This window comes from Mixophyes fleayi, chromosome 1 (genome assembly GCF_038048845.1).
Source record: "Mixophyes fleayi isolate aMixFle1 chromosome 1, aMixFle1.hap1, whole genome shotgun sequence".
Classification (NCBI taxonomy): domain Eukaryota; kingdom Metazoa; phylum Chordata; class Amphibia; order Anura; family Limnodynastidae; genus Mixophyes; species Mixophyes fleayi.
Genome location: NC_134402.1, coordinates 114,377,092 through 114,401,708, shown reverse-complemented (window position 1 = coordinate 114,401,708; position 24,617 = coordinate 114,377,092).

The window sequence follows — 24,617 nt, the reverse complement described above, 5'->3', positions numbered from 1 at the left end:
CAGGTTAAATGCAGAAACATATGTGCATGTCATCACTAAATAACATTCACTCTGTGGGGTCAGTTTGTTTTAAGTAAGGACAATCAATGACCCTGTGCAGGACAGTGACATGTAAAATCAATGTAATGAAGCTATTGAAGTGCTAGAACATGCAGAAGGAACAAATCAATCTACCATAGGTATGTTTTTGCCATTGATGGACAAACCATGCAAAAGGCTGCAGACAAGGCTTCTTTTTTTTTTAAATCCAGTATTTTTATTGAAAATATTCGTGGTACATACATACCAACAATAAAACAACAACAAACAAATACAGAAAAAAGAAAATACAGTCGCAAAACGCCAACATTAAATATAAAATGTCAGATACATTGTAAGACACCAGTATCGCATAATGATAACATTTGTACAATACTCAATTAGGAATATACATCGTAAATGCTCTTACATACATACTCTGCAGAGGCGGGGCTCTACTTTTTGTTATAAACTTTATTAATATTATTATGTAGTCCAGGGGAACCAAACCCTCATGTATTCGGGACATCATGACTCGGGGATACAAGATAAAATGGAGACTCCACCCATCTGTACCATATACTCTCAAACTTTGGCAATGCCTGCCTGCTCGTGTAAACAAATCTTTGGTGCCCTGTAGTGGCGTTAACCAGGATTTTCCAACTCCTAATTGTGGGACTCGTCGGGGCCAACCATAAGCGGGCTATGCTAACCTTAGCCACCATAAACAACTGGGAAATATACATTTTTGTCAGCTTGTTGACCTTTCCCTTCAGACGGAGCCCAAATAAACAGGTGGCCGATGACCGAAGTGGAACTTCAATTCCCGTTTTTTGAACACATCGTATGACTCTTCGCCAGAAGGTTTGTATACAGGGACATTCCCAAATGAGATGCCAGAAACTGCCATTTTCTGAGTTACATTTTGGACATTTAGAAGTGTTATCTGGGTGGAACTTAGCCAGCCTAATAGGAGTCAAGTATGCAGAATGAACACCTGTATTTGCTGGAATTTTAATGATGCTGTATAGCCACTAGTGCTATCCATGACCATCCCCCATTCTTTCTCTGTTAAGGGACCAATATCTATTTCCCATTGATTTCTCAGGTCGTTCAAGTCATTCACTGTGGATTCATGCAAAAGACAAGAGTACATACATGAAATCAGACCCCTGTTACTCAAAGCCTGTAACTGCTTTCTCAGTGGGGCTATAACAATCACTGGTGGCTCCCCTTTAAGTTGTGTGTACAAGGCATATCTCAGTTGGAGGTAGGAAAAAAACATTGTTCTGGGCACAAAAAATTCCCTGGACAACTGTTCAAAAGATTTGAGAACATTTAGTTCATATAATTGACCTACAGTCACCACACCATACAGGGACCACCGCCTGGACCCCACCACTGTGTCCAACTCCCTCAATCTCCTCGTTCCCCAAATAGGAGTACATGGATCAATATCTGTAAATCCCACTATTTTATTACTGACTGCCCAAACCTTAATTGCTTAAATCAGGAGCGGAGAAGCCTGTGGGCTGAGCCGCCCGGACAACAGTGACTGCAAAGGTGTTTGATTGGCATTAAATTGATGAACTTATACCCAGTGCAGATCCTGGTAACCCGGATCAGAGATCCATGCCTTAGGGTGGGTCAGTTGAGAGGCAATATAGTAAAATTTTAAATTAGGAAATGCAAGACCACCACTAGCCCTGGACCTGCACAACAAGCTGGCCCTCCCCCCTCCCCAGACCAGAGAGGTCAAATAACGATCAACACTACGAAAGAAGGAGGGTGGGATATATATAGGTGACTGCTGAAGTATATATAAAAACCTTTGCTGCACCACCATCTCAATTAAGTTTATCCTGCCAGACACAGAAAGAGGGAGTTTCCTCCACACATGTATTTTTGATTTAAGATATTCAACCTGCGGTTGTAAATTTAGTTCCACAAACTCTGAGGGGGTGTTATTAATCCATATTCCCAGGTACTTAAATTTTGATGTCCACCTCAGTTGGAGATCTTTTATTGGAGTAACTGGACATTTCCAGTCCACTGGGAACACTGGACTTATCCCAATTAATTTTCAGACTGGAGAATAACCCAAAACGATCAACCACCCTCAGGAGAGTACCCAGAGATTCCTTATGATCAGCAAGAAACAGCAGCATATCTTCAGCGTATAACGCCACCTTATCCTCCCTATGCTCTGATTGGAGACCCTTAATATCTTTGTCATTACAAATCAGGCAGGCCAGTGGCTCTATTGCTAGTGCGAACAAAGCAGGAGACAATGGGCATCCCTGCCTAGTGCCCCGTTCCAATTGAAATGGCTGGGAAAGATGGCCGTTCACACATACCCGAGCTACAGGATGTGAATAAAGTAACTTGACCCATTTTATGAAATTGGAACCCACCCCGAAACGGGATAACACCTCCCACAAGTATGGCCACTCCACCGAGTTGAACGCCTTAGCCGAGACAAGGCTTCTTTAGTCCAATTTGTCTCTATGGATCTGAAGTCAATCCATTATGTACCATTATATAACAATCTTGAGTAAGTTCAGACCACTGTTAATTTGATATTGGAGGTTGATAATGATACTGCCTAACAAAAGTCACCTGCACTTTTCCCACCTATTGTTATTCTGCTACCTTCTCTATCATTAGTTCCCCACACCTCTTTCATTGTAAGCTCATTTGTTCACTGCCATCTTTGCCTTCTATTTCATGTCACTGCATATAATTAATTTGAGTCATGCTATAATTCCCTCAATGTACAGCGTTGCGTAATATGGCAGCTCTTTATAAATATAAATATAATAGAAATAATAATAACTGAGGAGAGGCAGCACTTTTATAGCTATCAACAAATGTCCATGCCATGGTTATATAAACCAGCAAGATATGGATGGAGGACATCTTTGTTTCAATGTTTTCCTGGTTTCCAGGGTATCCTTGGGGATGTATACATTTAGCCTCCTAATCATGGCCTCGAGGTCTCAAAGGGAATTGTAGTGAATGGGGAGCAGCAGTGTGAGAGGGGTTGATAAGAATACATTAATGAGGCAGTGATGAAGTATAGTCTATACCAGTATGCTTCTTTGATGAACCATGCATGAGTCAGTTCCCTGCAATTAATTCCAGCAGGAGACAGTAAATTCCACCCCCACCTGGTGAACAAGGATGAGACCTAGAAAGAACACTGTAAGCCCAGGATTCCTCAGGGACAAGTAATTTATTCATTACTTTGAGAGGACTCTCCATAAAATATGAGCAGATTAGTAATGGGCCCAGAAAATACTGAAAGTCACAGATAGTGCACCATCTTCAGAAAAGAAAAGGCTGTAGATGTTTGAAGGTTGTGATGCCTTCCATATCACCACACCAATCTGTGAAGTATTTACTTCAGATCTTCATAGAAAAAAAAAAGAAAAACAAATGTGTTAGTATAATATATTGATGAGGGTCCAGCAGTTGACTGTTTAGGACTTTTAGGACCATTTTCCTGTAAGTTTAAGCACATATAAACAGAGCGGGTTAGGAGCTTAAAGTGACCCTGACAAAGAACCTGAAACTGGCCTCATGTAGGTGGGACCAAGTGAATTGTGGCTGGGGACAACAAAAAAGTAGGCGAGGTTAGCACATTGTTAGTCCTTGTATTGGTGGAAGGTGAGGCCAATGCAACACTTAGTGGGCAGAGCACACGCATAGTTTACAGATAGTGGTGAAACCAAATCAGGAACCTGTACCAATAAAATCAGACCCAGGAGAGTCGTCTTACTCAGTAAGGAGTTTGTACACAAGTAGTTAACATGAAAGAGAAAGGCAGGAACAAAAACTCAAGGCACATATGCAGAATAATCTTAGTTTGTGCAATGGACTGCAATATTTATATACCCCCAGAATGCAGGTGAATTAGCTATGGACAGAAAGTGTTTTTTTGGTTGAACTGAGCAAACAAGCAAAATAAGGTGCAAGTTCTCTAATATAAGAAATAAGATAAATAGTTTCCGTTGTGGCAAACCATACTTCATCACACTCTCCATACCCTCATGTCCCGAAGAGTGTGCCTGCGTTTGTATTTACTTCTTCAGATACTCATATTTCTTAGCAAGACTGCAGTATTTTCTCGCCTTAACAGAAAAGGCAATTAGAAGAGCTTTAAACATTGACCAAGTCTATGCGGACCATGACACATTTATGTTCCAAATTCTATTAGATACTGCAGAGGGATAGCAAGTTTGGAAAAAACACAGATACATCAAATTCTACCTCTCATAAAGTCAAATTAAGTTAATCGGAGGAAGGTAAAAGAAAACCCTGAGTGTGATCTTTTTTGTGCATGCACGTCCAGTTGCTAGGCAATGAGACGCTTCCTCGATTCTTGTGTCGGTGATCGGTTTGACGTCACTGACTGATGATACCTTGATTGGGCTTCCTCTTTAAGGTAGACTCTGGCACTGATCCAGAGCAAGAGAATTAGATCACTTCCCTAGTGATCTTGTGTGGTTCCCTTTGTTTCTTGGCGCTCCTTGTTTAGTTGGTTTTCCCTGTTTTGTGACTCAGCCTGTACCTGGTTACCATTGCCTTCCATATTGGTACCAATGGATCTCCTAGCTCTGACTCAACCTGTTCCAGACTTTCCTCTGCCTCACGTATCAGTTCAGTCTGGATCATCCGGTATGACCTCGGCTTTCCTGAAAACCCTTTGATTACTCCTCAGTACTTCCACTGCTATTGTGGTGCCAACCTGGCTTGTCCATGATTCTTTACTATGAATCCAGCTACCTTGCTAGCAACTGTATTTGAGGTACGCAACAGCTAAGCCCAAAATTTATATTGGATGACCGTTGTGAAAACTGAGGGCTTGTTATAGTCCGTGGCTCATTGTCCAATTGCGCCAAGTGCTAGCAGGTGAAAGTCCTTTTCTTTTTGTATGTTATGACATCACCCCCAAAATGTCCTCTAATATTTATAGCAGCATATAACATTTCTTTTAAGAAATACATCCAATGCATCTTTTAACTATGTTACTGAACATGCCATTATCACTTATTGTGGAAAGAAATTTCACTTGGCCACCATTATTTATGGTGAAACCAACTTTCTTCCATTAGCAATGGGTGAACCCCACTTTAAAAGTGTAGGAGTTGAATAACACCATATGGTTATATATCCCATTTTTTGGAGTCATACAGATTGGAGCTGAAATTACACAGTGACAGCATTGACATAGATAAGCCTCTCATTCAATTTTATCTTATACCCAGATTCATTGTTACTTTTGGTACTGCACTCCCTATATAAAAATATTACACTACTACAATACTATACTATCTCCCGTTGGTTTTGCCTTCATTTACAGTACTTCTGTTTAGAGTTACGAGACACAGTGATATTTGATTTCACCTGGATCTGGGATTACATAGATGTGCCTTACTTGTTCACCAGTCTGATACCCATATAATTGTGCACTATATCTACATTGGGCCACATACACCTAAATACAATATCATTAGGAGCCCTTTCTTCTTCTCTACAATATAGATCAGCTTTACTCCTGTTCATTCAATTTTCATTACAGTAAGACACCAGTTTATTATACAGACAGAAAAAGGACTTTTACAAATATGCTTCACAGTTACACTGTCACAGAGGAGACAGGTTAATCCGGTGCACCCTCCACAAATGGAGGGAGAAGGTGACTACTGGCACCTATTATAGCACTGCACAGCTTGCATGGTAAAATAACAAAGTTTGGAGCCTCCTCTTCATAGTGCGAAATGCTGCCAAGACATAGACAAGTTTGGAATTGTCTCACACAGCTATTGTAGACACAATTTGGAGTTTGAGCAGCTATTCCTCTGTATAGGATACCCTATGCAGAGGAATATTGGAAAGGGGTCATGGTGACAAAGATGGCTTCAGAAGAAATATATGTATGGTCCTTGACACTGTCACTTATATCACTGTACACATTGGAAGAGGAGGTAGCAGAAGAGAATCACAGTCAGATCACAGGAGCACATACAATAAGGCCACCATTGAAAGAGCAGCTTTTGTAAGATGCCCCAACATGGGAGTTCTCTGTGTCATCAATGTACCCTTCTCTGCCTCAAGCAAGCCTTCCAATGTTACATTGAGTTTTACCAGCACCAATAATGTTAAAGTCTCCAAACTGTCCCATACTTAAGAGGAGGTCCCAGCACTCACTATGGCTGGTTTTGCATTAGCACTGTTGCATGACCTGCTTTCTGCCTTTCCATTCTAACAGAATCTGGGGTTGCATTAAAACTAAACTGAAATGAAACCTAAGTAATCTAACTATAGTAACTTAACTGAGAACTAATTGACTAAATAATTAAATTTGACTTATAAACTACATATCTGATCTATAAATATAAACCATCAATGTAAAAATCAAATAAGTCCAAATGTATCAGTAAACATTTCAATACAATGCTAGCAAACACTTACCGTATAGCAGCTCCCATTCAAATAGGAGAGAGCAACAACAGAGAGAACAACCTCTGGGGTGGAGACAACTTGTTGGTCAAGCACTTCCCGTTTTAACATCAGATCAACATATAAATTTGAAACTGAATATAAAAAAAGTCAGTCTGAAATCAAGTTGTCACTGATTTGCTCTATTCTAGTAATAAACCTGTTCATATGTTATACATAACTAAGTGATACAGATCTGCATATGAGAAAAACAAATCTTGTCTGTCAGAAAGTTCTCGCTCTGCATGGTTCTCCTCAAGAAGCCTTAATATATTGTTCTTTTGACTTTCTATTAACTAGACAAGGTCGGGTTTATATCAGCATTACTGTCCAACAGGAATTCGAATGCTTTCCGAACAAGTCTTTTCAACGCAGCTGTTTGACTCTGTTCCCTGAGCCTATAGTTGGCAAACTTCTATGTGCTATGAAGTATGCAGTGTTTCTCATCTCCGTGGAGTGAAGCCAGTCTATTGTACAGGTCTGGACTAAGTTTGTGTTGATTGAAAAGAACATTTCTGATCATAAATCTTTTTCCTTGGTTTGTATGATAAAAATAACTGATCTGTCCTCCAGAGCAAATCCCATAACTTTCTCTGAACTCACACAAGTATTTATTCCAATAATGGAAGGAGACTTTTCTCTACTTGTCCACACAACATGCAATTGCCAGAGAAAATGCTTTTTCTAAGCAAATATTTTGCAAATAGTTGTGTAAATTATCCATAATCTTGTTCAATCTATCTTGGAGACAGCAATACCAATGAGAGGATACATACATGTCATCTGTACTGTGAACTGAGTCTAATAAGCTTTCTTATTGAAAAATACATGCCTTGTTGCCATTTGCCTAAAAAAGGTTAACAGAAGTTCACACCCCATAGAAAAATGTTCACTTTAACTCAAAACCTTCTACCTGTAAGGTAAAATTTTCTCACAATAATTTATCATGTATACAATTGTCAACAGATTACAGAATGACTTGCGATCTAGAGTTTGGCCTTCCAGTTTTCACAGTCTCTTGGTTTTTGATGATTAAAATCATTTGAGCTATTTCAATATTAAAATAAAATCCTATCCAACCTGTCCTTGTAGTCTCACAGCATCAACTATTTATGGGGACCTCCTGGGAACATTTAGCTTACACTAGCCATCCTGTGAGTGGGCTACAAAACATTATGCAACTTGTCAAAATGCCCCTTGCTATTTTATCACAACCTGCATTTTCTAAGCACTTCTTTTTATGTCCCGACATGGAAAAGACATGTATACTCAACTAATAGATACAAATTCCATTGTAGTCAAAAAATATATTTCTTTGTAGCAGATATCTTGTATTATACAAAGTTTCACTTGCACACTATCGATTTCTGCAATTCGCCGATATTTGGCGAGTTTGACAGCTAAATTTAAAATGGCAATGTCTTTAAGGTTTTGCCCTTAAAGACATTGCCGTTTTAAATTCAGATGTCAAACTCGCCCAGTATCGGCGAATTGCAGAAATTGGAACATAATACATTTACCCCAGATCCTGGTTTTGTCTTTTACAAACATGACCATGTGTTTTATCCCATAGACATGTATCATTTACAACAATGACATTGCTACCTATGTATCTCTGTCCCTACATTCTAGTCCTTCAACCTGCCAACAGTGCTTTAAATCTGTTTTTCTTCCACTTATGGCAGTTTACACTACAACCACTCTCCTAGTCTTGGAAATGGACTTAAAGTACTTATCATTTATCTTTGAGATGCACATTTTAGGTAATTCCCTCTGTCATATAGATTACAATTTAATTGGACTAGTCCAGACATTCCTGTGCAAGAACTCTAACAAATATACATTTTCACTTTCTGAAGAGAAACAGAGTAGCAGGACACACAAGTATCTTTATCACTTCAGTACTGTAAGTAATGCATATGACAGCAGATTGTAATTAAATCTCAGAGGACTACAATTAACTTTAAATATACTGTATATCTTACAGCAGGTGCACCATAAACTTTGTTTGTGCTATTTGCAAATCCATACTTTAATGAGAATTACAATTCATTTGCATTGCAAACATTTTAAATACAATTTAACCTAATTAAAATGCTTTTCATAATATCTGACTTTCATAGCGAGAACTTCAGTACAGTCAAAGCTGGAGCTTGATTTGTGCCAGTAAAAGCGAATGTGGATTTCTGTCACTGCTTGCCCCCTGGACAACTTCATAACTGCTGGATCAGGATTTAATCAAGTAGTTGGGGAAGGTGAATAAAACTAGCTAGTTTTCTTTTTTAGTTCTCCTTTTAATTTCCAATTGTTGCTCTAGTGCTTGATCTGTCTTTTCAATTACTGTAGGTGCCATTTTGCTTGGAGGCTCCCTGCAACTAGCACACATCAGCAAGGTTAAAATGCCTGATGGAAGCCAAGAAAAGCTCAGAATAATATGTGTCGTGTTTGGTAGCTACCCAGATATGAATGAATAATTGATTATAACCAAGGAATGCATGCACAATTGAAAACACAAGAAATGGATGCCCTTAGGAACTATTGAAACAGTTGAAAAACTTTGAATAATAGAGCAATGTGGTTTAAGAAGCATAGTTACAAATAAATAAACTGTAAAGAAAAAAATTCTCTTTGCATACGATATATTAATATAATCATTTTTTTGTTATTTTTTTTCCGCTTTTTATTTTGCTTTTGCTTTTGCCCTGTAAAAAAAACTGTGAAATTGTCCATTACATCACTATAAAACAATGTGTTGCACTCTGGCTAATAATTCAGGTTTAAAATATAGTTTTCTTTTGTTTGGTACATGTTTGGAGTATTACATTTACACTACAACTAAATAGATCATCATCATCACCATTTATTTATAAAGCGCCACTGATTCTGCAGCGCTGTACAGAGAACTCAATCACACCAGTCCCTGCCCCATTGGAGCTTACAGTCTGAATTCCCTAACACACACACACACACACACAAATAGACAGACAGAGACAGACTAGGGTCAATTTTGATAGCAGCCAATTAACCTGCTAGTATGTTTTTGGAGTGTGGGAGGAAACCGGAGCACACGATCTAATATAATATACTTAGAAATCAGTGGTTCTAGTTAAGCATACTGACAAAAGATATCCTATAACTGTGGATCTTGAGACCATTAAAGCTCAGTTCCAAACTGCATCTCATTTTGCGTAAGTCAGGCTACATGTCCACCAAACTCATTTCATGGTCTACTCTCTTCACTTCACCATCTTTGGGAAGACCCTCATGAAATCAATCTGTGACTACATTTAAGGTTTTACTGGTATTCTGAAAAATTAGCATTTACAAAACAGATAAAAACATCACTAGTGCAGCATCTCCTTTAGAGCCAAATGAGTAAAATGGGCAAAAGAGGAGGGTAGGGTTTATTGCCATATGGTCAACAGAAATAGAGCTGTCAGACAGATAGCTTCTAATGACTGGTGGTAATGTTATTAGCTCAGTCCATGAACGTTTTAGTTTGAGATGGCAGGAGGGATGAAGATGAGATCTAAAGGTGAAATGACATAAAGACATTGAGTAATGTGGGATGTTTATGATACCGGTTGCAATCGGTTTTCATCAAATATATGCTCCTTCATTTATCATTGTTTCAATATTACCTTACAGGCTGCATATACAGAAGGCTATTTTCCCAGGCCTATTAATGAGAGACCATATGCTTGTTGCTGAAATACAATAAAGGAAACAATATATAGAGACACAGCAAATCAATAGCAGTTGTTCCTTTAAGTATCTCTTTCTTTCATTTAATATGTTTCCTTTTAACATTGATTTTTTTTTTCTAAACATACACAATCTCTGTACCCTAAAATCTGTCATAATAAGTGAGCTTTGAATTAAGCGCTGAGCATGTGTACCATCTGTCTAATTGGAAAGACCTAAATCTAATAGGAATCTATTGAAGAGCAATTGCCTTGGCTATGAGTCAGTAAGGAGAAAATTGATGCTCCTTTGACCCCATTTAAAGATGTAACTATTCATCCCACAAGCTTTGACAAAATCAATGTAAAGTGACCAGAAGACTATATGATTTAGAAGTGACAATTTACAGTGCCCCCTATGTGAAAGGTTAGTTGAGAAGGTCGTGACCTACCAATGCAGAAGAATGAAAATCATTTATCTGATCATCATAAAAAAGTAAGTCATTAATTGCTTGGTGTTTAGAGACCTTCTTTCACAATTATGTGAGACACATAAAATATATGAAATGCTGCAAAAACATTTTTCTCCATATTAGCAGCTCATTGACAGTCAGGCGGCTGGTAAAAATTGTACAGTATGTCTCTGAGGGGCTAATTTAAACATCACTCCGCAGAAGCAGCACTGGACAGTACACGGATGAAAAAGGACCAGTATGTGCTTGAACTTGTCTCTTAAATGTTGAAGATATCTGTGCTCTAAAGCTTTGCTGGCTAGGAATGCTTTAATTTGTTATAAAATCATTTCAATGTATTTATTGGCATTCGGAAAACCAATGCAGCAGTTGGAGAGTCTTAAACAACAAAAGAGAACAGACAGATGTGATCATGTTGTGAATATATTTATGTTCATATTCACATGTCTCTCACATTGTTCATGCAGGCATCTAGTTGTGCCATTTAGATGCAAAGCCATATTTTTGAAAAATGAAAGCCAGCTTTCCTGTGAGTCCTGCATTTTGATTTGTTTGCACAGTACTGAAAGTAGCTTTATTACCATTTGTATTACAGGCCCCTTAATCTTACTGTATACTGAACACAAGTATGAATCGCTACAGCCACAGTAAACTGCTGATGGATTTATTTCACGGTCTGATGCTTTATTGTTTAGTTTTGCAATTTAATATTTTTTGTTTTGAAATGTTGCACCAAAGATATTTTAAGATGCAAGCTTTGGGGTACATATATATATATATATATATATATATATATATAAATATATATATACAAGTTAACCCATGCATGATACTCATGCATTCTAGTCAAATCAAGCTACTTAAGGTGTTAAAAAGGTTCTTGTCATGCATTTGGGCCATAGCCCAGGCCTCAACCACCAACCACTCACAACTGTCACTTCTCCTTCAAGAAATATATATATATTTTTTAAAAATCTTTATAAACACTTTTAACAATTAACAAATTAAATTAACAAATTAAAAACATCTTAGTATACCAAATTTCAGCCCTTTCTGAATTTTTTTTTCCACACACACTAAGAATTTAGTAGGTCAGTGTATAACTCTGCCCAGCAGGTGGTGCTGCAGCTTGGTTTTATATTTTCCACACACAGACAGACTAACACACGCCACTAGACATTTATATTATAGATATATCTATATCTATATATATACATAAGATACAAGCTTTGGGGTATATGTATATATATATATATATATATATATATATATATATACATATATACATATATATATATATATATATATATATATATACAAGGGCAAACGCAGAATTTGTAGAGGGGGTTTCCACACCACGCCGCCATTGGGCGTGACCAGCATGCATGGGGGCGTGGCTATCATTTTAGACAGTGCTTGGCTGCTCTCCAACTCCTCCTATCCCCACGCAGCTCTCCCTTTTCAAGCAGAGCTGTGTGAAGCGGGAGCAGGGTCCAGACACCTCAATTATACAGTGCCCCAGGCTTGGAGAGGGGTTTCCAGGCACTAGGAAACCCCCCCCCCCCTCGGTTTGCCTATGATATAGATAGATATATATATATATATATATATATATATATATATATATATATATTTTATATATATATATATATATATATATATATATATATATTTACCCCAAAGCTTAAATCTTAAAATTATGAACAACAGCTTGAATCTTATAATTATAAACAACTGCATGCTACAAAATAGGGACATGTTCACTTCTTTGTAATTTGTGATTCATTATTTCAATATTTCTTATACAGGATAACAGTGCTTACATTGATTTAAAAGTGGAAGATAACATGTTTCAGGTGTAATGTACTTTGTAAAAGTCTGGCTGTCCATATACATTTAAATATGCAGGCCATACCGGTTTCTTTATATCTGTTTAATGGCATGTGTAACAGTCAGTAAAGGCAGCACACAATACCCATAGCTGAATCTACAGATAGACTACTATTAAAGACTAATGGTGTGACCTGTATTGTGTGGGTTTTGTCACATTGCTCTGCAATTTGGTGCTACAAAGGTACTGATGCGCACACTGCGTTGTTCTTTAGAACAATGCGGGAAATGGAATCTCTCCAATAGATTTTCTTTTTTATAATAATAAATGAATTTTGAATCAGAATACAAAAAGAGAAATCTTAAAGTACTTTGAACTTTTGCCCTGTTTATGCAGGCATTTCTGTCTCTTGTGTAATTTCCAGTATTCCCAACACATTTTAACAACCATAATTTAAAACTCACAGGTAAAATGAAGATGATTTCAGAAACAATAAGACATTTTGACAGATTTAAAGTGGCTGACAGAAAGTACTTTGCTGTGAAACTGCATAATTGTAAATGATTTAAATAAAAATGTATGTATGTATAAGTATGTATGATAGATAGATAGATAGATAGATAGATAGATAGATAGATAGATAGATAGATAGATAGATAGGACAAATTAAAAGCATAATGAATTTAAAGAAATAAAAGGTATTTCCTATGTGAGAACAAGGAGTAGACACATTCAATCTTCTACGTTTTTTCAGTCTCTGTAAAAGATTTACTATCACTGTTTGCCTTTGAGGCAAAGTGACAGCAGAATCCCATTTTGAGACTGCCATTGGCAAGGCTTTCTGAACCATAGATATTCATGTTGTTTGGAAGATGGATTGGGTTCCAGCAGGCCACTCTGAACAGCTGGGAGGTGTAACTCACTGTCCTCTAGGGAAATACTCATATCTTCCCTCTGTCTCTAATTAATTAATCATTACCCACAGATTACCAATTAGATAAAGGGTTTTAAGTGATTTCTAACCACATTAGAAGTGCAGGCAATACAATAAACAATTATTGTTTATTACACCTGGATTTCAGATAAGCATGTGTAATTAGTGAAGTGCTGTTATTTTTCATCCACTCACTGCAGGCTGTTTTTGTTGCTATTTTACAGGAAAATTACCAGTTCTGTCTATACCAACATGGATTAAAACAAACTAGTGAATGATTGCAGTCAATGTCCCTGTTATTTTATAATGGAAACACAGCAGTTAAAGGTATAGTGAAATAATCTGTTTTAGTGTATGCAAGTTACTTAATGTTTAAATGTAACCCCTGTGTGCATGAATTTAGAGAGATATAACGTTCTGCATGATTCTTACCTGGTATTGGCCTTTGGCCATTTACCAAACTGTAGCTTAATCTTTTTTATCCCAGGGTCAATGCGATCAAGCAGAAGTCCTCACACAAGGGAGATGTAGATGAAACAGATTAAGGATAGGTGAGACACATGAAGTAGTGCACAGACACAACTTGTGAAAATAATGAGAGCCAGGTCATCTTCTAATATAAATAAATTATTTTAAGCTTATTTGCAGAGAATATAAATAATATCTGCATGAATAGCATTTCCTGTCATAGCTCAATATGCATATCTTCTGCATGAATCCCTTTCACTGCTCATAGCCCAATATTATTTTGTTTTCTCCCTCTCTGAGGTTTAATGGGAAATATGATGTTAGCTTGTCCCAGGAACTGACCTTCGCCTACTCCACCATGAGTATTCCCTACTGTTATTTGTCTTACGGTTAACTGTTTGAGGTTTCCCCTTGACAATAATCACTTTACTGTAATTGTTAGCCTCATTTAATAGGATACCAAGGTTCTCTCTCCTGAATCTCATTTATGCGTCCCTTAATCCATACTCTATTAGGTCTGGGGTTGTAAACACAACACCAGCTAGGATTGACACAGCCAGAGAGTGGAGTGTGGAGTCTAAAGCTGGGTACACACTACAGGATTTTCACCCTATTATCAGGCCAATCACATGATAAATGACCTATCAGCCTGATATCACATTTGCGGCTATGCGCCAACAATGAGCAATTATCATTTCAAAGCACATCGTATCGTTTGATTTGATTTTATAAAAGAACTAAAAATCACATTCAACGATGAAATGATCTTGTTTTAATACTGCAATGTGTAGGCACTCCCAACCAGATTTCTAAAGAGTTTAGAGAGTCACAATTTTTGCAGCCGATGGTTATGACAGATGAAGAACACAGATATGAAGGTAAATCTTGCAAAACATGTATAGGGTGTACACATGAATCGTCATGCTGATCTGGACTTTCAGTCTTTGGTAAAATCGTTAATGATATCTGGAGAAATTTTTTGTAGAGTGTACTCAGCCTAAGTTAATACTGGTACTAACCAGAGCTGTCACAAGGAAGAATGGATTTGGCTGCGTGTAGTAACTTGGTTGCGGTTCACCGAACTGGCCTTTAGCGTGATAGGTAGTTGCACAAAAGGCAGAGTAGTCAGACTAGCAAAGTTAAGTAGGATTTAGGTAAAACAATCAGCAGGTAGGAAAATAGTAATGGAAAGCTAAGGTCAAAATCAATCTCTCATAAAGTGAACCCACGCTCAGGAGCGGACCTAGATTGCTTTGCTAGGGGGGTGGGGGTGATTTAGTGCCCCCTCCTTTTTTGACAGCCGCACAACACATTAATGTGCCTGACGGCAGCGACCAGGCAGAGTATGTTGCGTGGCCACTCTGATTGTGTTTAAAACATAATCAGAGTGGCCAGGCAGGATCTCTGCCAGTAGGCATATAATATAAAATTCACAGGTAAAATGAAGATGATTTCAGAAACAATAAGACATTTGGACAGATTATAAGGGGCTGACAGAAAGTACTTTGCTGTGAAACTGCATCATTGTAAATTATTTAAATAACAATGCATATATGTATAAGTATGATAGATAGATAGATAGATAGATAGATAGATAGATAGATAGATAGATAGTAATGTGCCACTGTCAAAAAAAGCGGGTGTGACACTCACCGACATACACCAGATAGGGGGGCAATTCCCCCCCCCCCTACCTGGATCCGCCGGTGCCCACACTATCACTGTCTTTCTCATGTTGGTGTGGTTTACTGCACTGTTAATTTCTCTAGGACATACAACTACCCCCTTCAGAACCATTATCCTCAAATGCATCAAGTTATGTAAAGCACACAAATCATTAAAAAAAATCATTAAAATGTGTTTAAAAAAATTATTTCAGGTTATTCAAAGTTTTGTGTAGTGAAAATGGTTGTGAAAATTGCTCTCCAGTATTCTGCAAACAAGGCAACATCCCTTTTCGTTAGAGATGTTCAGGCTTGGTTTTCTGAAAACCAAGCCTACCCAAACTTAAGGAATCCAAATAGGCTCGCAAACCCGCTCGTTACTTTTGCGCGTCCTCGGATGTAAATGGAGGAAAAACGTCATCATTGCGTTGTTAGATCTCGCAGGTTTTGAATTCCATAAGTACCTCCATCCCCAGGAGATCCAGCGCCATTGCTCACACAGAAACAGGGGTAGTAGTGTTCTTGTCATTCTCCAGATTCCAGTACCATTGCTAAGTACCATTGTTCATACAGAAACAGGAGGGGTAGCAGTGTTCTTGTCACTTGACAAAAACTGACTTCAAATTATTAATTAATTAATGTTATTGAGGTTAATAATAATGTAGGGTTAAAAAAAAAGAGCCAAATTACGTGACTTTAGTAAAGAAAAATAGGAACTTTGGAAAAAAAATCGGGTTCCAAAACCAAAACACGCGAGGGCGGTTTTGCCAAACCTGAAAAAAAACACAAAAAACACAAAGTTAATCGAAATCCAAAACCAAAACACGGGGGTCAGTGAACATCTCTACTTATTATGTGTTTTAAATGTATGCTTTTTACCTCTATATCTAACTTTAATAATCTTTTTCCTCAAAATGAAATCACGTTTTTGCACTGCTTCACAAAACTATATTTATATGTGCGCCTACTATGTACAAGTCCTCACTCCACCCAACTCATCCTATTGATGTCACGAGTCGCGGCGGTACACCGCATCCTGGCGTGATCTAGCAGCCGGGCGCGTGCTTTAGTTTCTATGCTCTGTTTTTATTCTTTGGGATTATCCTTGTGGCATAGATGTAGGAGGTTGTAGGGACATCCTCCAACTTCAGCTGGAGCTCTCATATGATTTAAACTGGTTCATTTATATTTTTATACATGCTTCCTGGTTTATGTTATTACCTATGCTAGTTCTAGCTAGTAATTAATTTGCAGCCTCCTGAGGCTGATTGTCAGCCCTGTCCTTCTCTGTCCTGATTGGCTCTTAGTACTATTTAAGGCAGTGAGGTCTGAGCCTCATTGCCGGTTATAGCGTTTTGTTCAAGTACTGCCGCCTGCTCCTGTTCTTGTTTAAGTGTTTGGTGTTGAAACCTTGGATTGATTCCCTGTGTATTACCTTTGACTGTATCCGGACTCTAAACCACTGCCTGTGACCCGACCTTTTGCCTGTACCCAAATTCTGAACCACTGCCTGTGACCTTGACCTTTTGCCTGTACCTGACATCCTCTCTGGTGCTCTGTCCAGTCCGCTGATCTCTGGGCTGCCGCTACACCGTGTGCTACCTCCTGTACCTGTGCGCTGCCGTGTTAGCATAAACTCGTACTTCTCTGAGCATAAGACCTGGGGGCATCCGAGTACCTGTGAGCATAACCAGTCTCTACGGGAAAGGCGGCTGCTAAGGTGAAGAACTCTTCTACCTCTTCTATGAGTTTATGCCGCACTGGTGGCCATAGCAATTGGCTGGTGAATAATTCCTCTCCTCTACAAATGCCACCATCTTGCTCTGAAAACTTCTACAATCCAGTGCAAAGAGGATTTTGTGCAGTCCCTTGTTTGTTTTGCACTTGATCAATGAGTTCCACCGTATAAATACCATCACAAAGGCTCTTTGGCTAGAACTGATGTTTAGGAAAGTATTCACAAAATACTCAAATGTAATATAATTAAGCAATAGTTGCTGAAAATGAGTTCTAAGATAAAGTATAAGGGGACGGCAGATGGACTGATACTGCAACTGGACAGAGAACTGACTGACAGAATCAGCTTCATTTTGAAAAAATTCTAGCCATGCACTTTAAATTCAAAGGGTTGGATCACTTCTTGTTTCATTGCAGCCTTTTAGTGTGGTCTGATCATGCTGTGTTATGATCTTATCAATTTTGATGATTATTTGGCATTGTGGTAATTTACACACACATTCTGTGATAACAGGCCAACTGCTTCATGTGTGGTTAATTCTCTTGTTTGAGGGAGTTAAAAATAATAATTAATTATAATAACTAAATATCAGTTGACCAAACAAGTCAGTGCACAGAGGTGTGAATTTACGATGATACAATATTTGAGCTTTGCTTTTGCTTCAGAATTCTGTGGCATGCCATTCCACACTGTACATGCAAACTCATGTATGAATAGAGCTGAGATCACAGTGGTGGTGAGAACAGGGTAACACACTACTTGACATTAAAGGTTAAGCATGCTTGGCATCCCCTCTCATCACAACAGTATTGTATTTGATGCACTTGTAAAAAGTTTCATTTCTGTGTTAAAGTGTTATGATTACACGGTTCTTAAATATAGCCAGGTGGGTTCTGTAGATACTGCTATATTCCCTAACATGTCCTTGAAAGGAGCTATCATCCCTAGTAGTATGCAGCCAACCAACAGTACTCCAAGATGCTGCACTGCCCGCTGAGAGACTTGCAAAACTTCCTACACTGTCAGTTGGCCATGCTGTACCAGGAGTAGCAGTTGGTCTAGAGCATGTTTTACCAAAAAAGACTGGAAAGAGATAACTTGGGGCATAACTCCAGATGTCCATATACTAATGTGATTGTGCTTTTTTTTCTGGTGAAGTGGGTGCCCATTGCTCAATACCAAGTTCAGTAGACTAACCGAAGCCAAATTCTGCAGGTTATCTTCTGCTAAATGAGGTACTGTAAGATACTAGGTGGCAGCCCCTCTGATGAGCAGGTACCAATCTGGCAGGGATTCATTATCTAAACCCTTCTCTACTGAAGCCATACCACTGTGGTAATCGGACTATGGAAAAAAGAAGATAACGCCCTGCCTAAGGACTTTTCATCTTGGACAGTGCTGACTAGAAATTACAGCTTGGTGATTCTGGATCTTCAGAGGCTCCATGAATTTTGTCACTTTGTGTACCTGAAAAATGTGGGAAGACATCAGGCATGGTACCTACCTTTCTGATAAAGGAATGAATTATGTAGTTCAGCAGCCAGATAATAGCTCAGGGACTATTGATTCCTTCGCCTTTAGGATAAAGTTATCAAGTAGGTTCATTGTGTGACGAGCCTGGTACTTGTTCTAAAAACTATGTAAACATGAATGTGCTTGTGAAATAAAGTCTGTTTGTGCTTTTATTCTGAAAGTCCTAAAGGTACCGCAGGGTTGTCTTGCAAAAGCTAAATAATAACCCACAGTAACCCACTATCAAAACAGTCACTTCCTTCAGCCTGTGTGGTTTTGCTGGGGTAGGACTGGAAGCACTTGAAACCAAACTTCACTGGAGATATGTGGGAAATTTCACAGCTAATTTGGAATGAGGTTAAAATTTAGAAACTTTAGCTCATATCTATAATATAAATGTCTAGTGGCGTTTGTTAGTCTGTCTGTGTGTGTGTGTGTGGAAAAAATAAAACCAAGCTGCAGCGCCACCTGCTGGGCGGAGTTATACACTGACCTACTAAATTCTTAGTGTGTGTGGAAAAAAAAATTCAGAAAGGGCTGAAATTTGGTATACTAAGATGTTTTTAATTTGTTAATTTAATTTGTTAATTGTTAAAAGTGTTTATAAAGATTTAAAAAAAATATATATATATTTCTTGAAGGAGAAGTGACAGTTGGGAATGGTTGGTGGTTGCCAGGGGTGACAGTGGGGAGTGGTTGGTGGTTGAGGCCTGGGCTATGGCCCAAATGCATGACAAGAACCTTTTTAACACCTTAAGTAGCTTGATTTGACTAGAATGCATGAGTATCATGCACGGGTTAACTTGTCTACTATATAAATGCCTAGTGGCATGTGTGGAAAAAAAAACCAAGCTGCAGCGTCACCTTCTGGGCAGAGTTATACACTGACCTATATATTTCTTGAAGGAGAAGTGACAGTTGGGAGTGGTTTGTGGTTGCCAGGGGTGACAGTGGGGAGTTTTTAACACCTTAAGTAGCTTGATGAAGGATGTGGCGATGAAGATAAAGGGTGAGGTGATGGAGAAAAATGATGAGGTGGTGACATGTGGACAAAACCACGTTAAAAAAGGGCGCTTGCGTCAGGAAGTAACGCTCTTCCCCTGAGGAGGCCTGGGCTAGGCCCAAATGCATGACAAGAACCTTTTTAACACCTTTAGTAGCTTGATTTGACTAGAATGCATGAGTATCATGCACGGGTTAACTTGTTTATTACATATGTACCTGTAAGATGCCCACCATTGTATGATTTTGGCTGGTAGCACCTGATAAATATATTAATTTTTAACAGATTTGAATGCTTTGGCCATTTTCTTCTTTGCATATTTATACAAATGGTAGCTTTGTTAGTGTGTTAATGATTTTCAAAAAACTTTTTTATTATGTATAAAATATATTTTAATATTACAAATTTATTTTTTGCAATTATATATATTTTTTTATTATGGTCATTTATTTTAGTATTTTTCTCACCTTCTTTTTATAACAAATGTATTTTATTAATATAAATTGCAGTGTGCAAAGTTTTAAACAATATATTTACCAATTAATGCATGTGGATGGCAGTTCTTCTTTAATTCATTCCCTTTTTTTTTAAAATAAAAATATTTCTCCCGCATATGAAGAAATATGTTATAACTATTTCTTGCATATCACTAGAAAGAGTTAAAGTGACCTTAGACTTAACAGGATATGTCTTTTTCTTGTTGTCAGATCATGTGAGCAGAAAATCTAAGTTGTTGTACCAACAAACAATATAAACTACTTCATCATGTTCAGGAAAGATCTACAAGATGCTAAGACATTTCTGGGGCATTATAAAGTCAAAAACATTACAGTACATGTAGTACTTGTTTATACACAAAGAAGAGTTCCTTTTAATGTAATAAAAATCTATTGTTAATACTATTAATGCCATATACATGTCAAAAATGAAAAATACATTTGTTATGAAATTATTTACAGAAATAGCATGAATAGGGCACTGCCACATGGGGATGATGTGTGAAGTTTTAGCTTGGAAAATAAAATGTGTATGACATTGACATACTATAACAAAAGTGATGATTACAGTAAGCGACAAAGTGAGCACAAGGATATAGATATCTGACAGGTCTCTAGCTCATTGTAATGTCCAGAAGGTGGCTGTTCAAATAGTCTTTAGGGTTAGTACCTTTTCCACAGTCCAAGACACATTTTCTAAATTAGTTAAGGTCAAATATGACATTGTGAGATCTTGCTGTACAGTAAATCAATAACATCATACTACTGTTGACAGTGTAAAGGAGAAGTGATAGTGTGCAGTTAATGTAAAATATGAGATAAACAAAACATGTTGTGTAGGGAAATAAAAAAAGGATGATTTGTGGGGGAATGTTCCTTATGATGCTAGAAATGCTAGTGCAAGCTGCTTTTACATGTTAGGACATACTAGCGATAATAGCCACAATCACTGTTGTATATTTGTTGATATATTATATAGTAGTACTAGTAACAAATCTAAATTGATCTTTAAATATCACACATGATGGAAAGACTGTAAATGTCAGAGCTCAGTTCCAGGATAGCATTGTTATTAGCAAATCATGTGCACTAATGTAAATACTAAATCTACCATGTCAATACAGGTATGACTTATATTAAATGGGATTACAGGTCGCTGTAATAAAAGTAGGTTTTACTAATGTCTATATAGTACATCTACTTTTAGTAGATGTACTATATAGACAATAGTATGTTCTATATGCACCTGTCTTTTTTAACCTTACTATCTATGTTCTTGGTGACTACTATAATAAAATGTTCTATCCTAATCATTTTATATTAATATTGTCACATGTAAATCTAATATCTACATGAAAGCATCAGTGACCAGTCTAGCGTGCTCTTCAACTTCAGCAACCCAATCTTCCTTATAGCTTAATTTGCTAACCAATAGTCAGTTCCCTACAGAACCTATGCATGAGTCAGAGATGCTTACTAAAGTTGGGAAGGATCAAGACAATTAAGTGAATTGGAAGTATTATGACTGGTATTACACAAGAAGCAAGGTGAAGTCCAGACAAGGTTCACCAATACACAGTTATCCAGTGCATTGCAGATATTAATACAAAGTCCAAACCTACAAAAAGAGATTAAAAACCAGATGGACTCTGAGCTGCCAAATCAAAATTCAAGAGATGGTCAAAATCCATGCCAAAGGATGGGGCAAACAGATAAAGTCAGGAACAAGAGAAACAAGAAAATCCAAACAAATAGCATTTTGGTATCTTAAACAGAATGAATGCAGGTCTGGACTGCCATTTGCATCTATCTAGGAACTCAACAATGGCATGTTACTCTGCAAGTGAATATGCTTATTTCTGTCTAATGATCATGTAAGAAGGCATAGACGCACAATGCAGCATGACCAATAATAGGTATATTCAAACATATGTCAGCTTGTATTATCCCTCAATGTAAAGTACATTATACAGTTCAAGGCTACAGCTATGGTCTTTAAAATGAGAAGTTTGATCTCTATGAGGTTTCCAATGATCATTCACACTGTTATTTGTGTGGAAATACAAAGAAAATGTTCAATGGAGCTTATATGAACATTCATTTTCTGTCTCTGCGTTAGAAACAGTGCTCGAAGTGGAAATTTTGAAATGATGGTATGGAAATTTGGCCAGGGGCCTGTGGGATTTTGGTAATATGACATTAATTAGCCCTAGAATGCGAGACAGCCCCACCCCATTCAAAACAGTCTTTTTCTTACATGTTCTTGTAATTTCCACTACCTGCTGGTTGACCAGATACTGGAATGTTACACCCTAACCAGCTCCAACATTAAATCTACATATCATTCAAATTTAAAAAATGGGCCTATTTCTCTTAACTAGCACATTATTACCATCACAGTTACATCAATAATATATATAATTTATAATAAATAACCACTACACATTAAAGCAATCAGCAATACTCCTACATACCCCTATGTTACAGTGATACACTCCCCCAAAATCCAGCCCATTCACATTGAAGTAAACCCGCTCCCAGATTACAGATATTAATATACCAGTCCCACACTATAGCAATACCACCCCTAGTCTCGCTGCAAACTGCACTAACACAACCACCCTCCCCACACTGCCCCAATAGTACATTTCCCACACTGTCTCACTACCATCCCTCTCCTACACTGCCCCAATACCACCCTGCTGCCCACATTGAACCAATACCACCCCTCTCCCCACATTGCACCAACACTACACCTCTGTCATCATAGCACCAATGCCACCACTCTCCCCACACTGCCTATATACAACCCTTCTGCCCACACTGTTTCCCCTGCATCACAATGCCTCCCCTACATCACACAGCCCCACCTGCATCACCCCCCTACTTAACACTGCCCCCCCTGAATCACACTCCCCTGCAGCATCACACTTCCCCCCAGCATCCCACTATCCCCCAAGCATTCCATTTACCCCCTACATCTCAATGTCCCACCCTGCATCTTAATGACCCACCTGCATCACACCAATCTCTCTTTTCATCAGGCATCGCCTCCTTTCTGAGTGGCTCCTCACTGATAGTGTGGGGTCAGTGAGGAGGAGAGAGAGGTAGGGATGGGGACAGTGCATCCCATCGGCAGTGTGTCTGGGGTCTGTGCGGCACGCTTGTTAATGTGGCTGCACCCTAGGGAATAGGAAGTAGATTAAAGTGCAGGCAAACTTATACATGGGTGTATAAGCTCGGCTGGCTGGAAAATACATAAATCATTTATTTTTTTTAAAAATGGACAGGTATGAAACAAACATCGGAGTGGGGAGAAGAAGTGCCAGTATGTCATACTGGCACATGCCACCCCTCTTCGAGCACTGGATAGAAGTGAGTAAAGCCTCTGTCAATTTTTTTTGCAAATTAATTTCACAGTGAAACAGGCTGTTTTGCAGAGCTATGAAGTTTCAGTGATACACTTGTCAAGTTTCACTTTTGATTTACCATTCCATGCAATTCCATCCTGCACTGGATTTGCAAATTTGAAAATGTGTATGACTAGTTCTAAGATGTTAATTGTCAATTTATTCTGCTGTAGTATGGTTGCGATAGGACTGGGATCATTAAGGCCAAATTTCACCTGCAAAACCTGATACATTTTGCAGCCAAATTCAGAATGACAGAACATAACATCTATAATGTGCCAAATAAATATACCAGCTACAATTTTTCGTAAATTATTTTTCATGCAGGTTTATTATTCAAAAAAGTAAAATACTAAATAAACGACACTGGTAATTTAGCAAATGTCATTCAAAGGACAAACTAGCAGCTACAATAGTATAATAGTGGCTCCAACTGTCCCTGAAATCCTTTATGACTTTTTCCTTCCTTAAGCTGGGTACACACTACACGGTTTTCGTCCAATAATCGGCTCAATCAGCCGACATATGACCGCTCGTTCAAAAGTCGGGTCAGTGTGTGCAGTGACACGATGGTCGAAAGTCTGCCCAAATGGACGATTGTCGCCTCATTTGGTTGGTTGTACCATTTAATATTTTCGTTCCAATCTCGTTTCCGCTGTGTAGTGTGTATAAACTTCCGACCGATCCACGACATTCCTCCGATACTTCCTCGACCTGGGGGGCATGTGTATATAAATTTTATGATGTCTGCCCCAGTCCCACGTGGTGTGGAATCCGCACATCACTGACTTGTGTTTTGTATAGATGTGTATTGCACCTGTGTGGCTGCAGACCATTACACGTGTATAAAGCACGTGTGTTATTACCCTTTGCATCTATGTT